Source organism: Microplitis mediator, chromosome 10, assembly GCF_029852145.1.
Source record: "Microplitis mediator isolate UGA2020A chromosome 10, iyMicMedi2.1, whole genome shotgun sequence".
Classification (NCBI taxonomy): domain Eukaryota; kingdom Metazoa; phylum Arthropoda; class Insecta; order Hymenoptera; family Braconidae; genus Microplitis; species Microplitis mediator.
The window spans coordinates 15,661,161-15,662,823 of record NC_079978.1 but is presented as its reverse complement, the minus strand read 5'-3'; the positions used below and the strand labels follow the sequence as shown (position 1 = coordinate 15,662,823).

Here is a 1,663-nt window from a genome sequence, read left to right as displayed (position 1 = left end):
GTGTGCAACCTATATGGCAGAGTATTATGTTGTCGAATTCCTCTATTTTATTACCAAGTTGTCTCACTTCTGAGATACCGATTACATCGTAATTTATTTCCTTAATTGCTTCGTTTAGTTCCAGCAGACGTTCGTGTGACGATAGAGTCCTGACGTTATAAGTTGCGATTTTTAATTGGGTTGAACTTTTGTTATGTCTGCTCTTCACCTGGGTGTTTTTGTTTGGAGGGTTTTGGTCATAATCTTCCACGGTGACCAGCCGGGTTGGAAGATGTTTTCTGTTGTTTCTTTCCTGTTATCTGTTTACAGTATTCGTGCGGGAGGAAGGAGTTGATTGCTATATGTTGTCTTTCTTGGCAACATTCTTTTGCTCCGTTGATGAGCTGTTGATATTTTTGTTGGGCAAGAAGTTTAGCATACTCGGTTTTACAACCCCTCCAGATAAGCTGTTTGACCTTTGTACTGGTTTACTTGGATTCAGCGTTCGGTTCTTTTTATAGACTTGTGTGTTGGTAGTGTTTTTTGCCTGAGATACTGCGGTTGGTGCGCCTTCTGGTGATGTTGGGAATGACCTTTTGTTACTAGATTTTAATATAACCAGTTTGTCATATTTTAGTCTCACATTGTTACCTTTCTCTCTTCCCATTTTCACCTGTTCTTGCAGCTCTCTTCGTTTTTCCAAAACTTGCAAGGGGTAATCTTCTTTCACATAGTATTGAGTGTCTTTTAGTGAACCTTTTTGCTTCATAATATTAATTTTTATTCCAAGAGTTGAAAAAATAACGATTATTGGGCGAGGTTTGTCGCCTTTTATCCCTATTCATCTTACCTCTTGAATATCTCTGAGTTCTACATCGGTGATAAAGTAACATTTTATAAAGCTGATGATATTGCTTTGAAGGTTGTCGTATGATGATTCATTTTCTTCAATACCAAAAAATACTACATTTCGTTGTCTTGCCTGTTTTTCCAAAAAGTATATTCTTTTCTCTTGATTATCTACTCTTTCCTTCAGCTTATCGTGTTGATCCTGCAGCTTGGAAAACTTTTCATCCAATATTTTGTTGATGTTCTGTGTAACCCGTTCTGTTACCTTGTCTGCACTTTTACAAATTTCAGATTTTTGTTCATCAAGTTCTTTTTGAATGTTTCTAAGTGCAAGCATGACTTTTTCCATGATTATCGATTAATTGGTTTTCGCTGATGAGATAGGAAAGCTCATGTGGTTGTCACGATCGGAGTGAGTGAAGGCGACGGGCGAAAGGGTTATTTTAATTTATTATTTAATATCGGAATACCGAATTATCTCGTTCTATAACTCAACCAAGGAGTTCGATTGAACCGTCACGTGGCTAGTGTGAGAACATATGAGTGATTGGGCACCGATTATTAAATTATAAGTTATAATATGAAATTATTTTTATTCTGTCATCCAACCAAGGAATTCGGCTCACGTGGCTGATATAAGAATGTTATAATTTCGTATGGTTTATAACTTATTTGTCTATTTGTACTGAGCGGATGTACTATAGACTGTCCCGTTCAATGACCTGCGTGGCGTTAGGGTAGGTCCGGGATTTTTGAGCGAGAGGGATATTGGGTCGGTGAATATGGGCCCTCGAGAAGACCGTGTTCTTTCTCCGTCTTACTTAGGGTTACTATG

General features: G+C 37.9%; 1 pseudogene; it reads right to left on the bottom strand.

Annotated features, from left to right (window-relative positions):
* Positions 1-337: 337 nt before the first annotated feature.
* LOC130676366 (uncharacterized) lies at positions 338-1,177 on the bottom strand (annotated as a pseudogene).
* Positions 1,178-1,663: the final 486 nt, after the last annotated feature.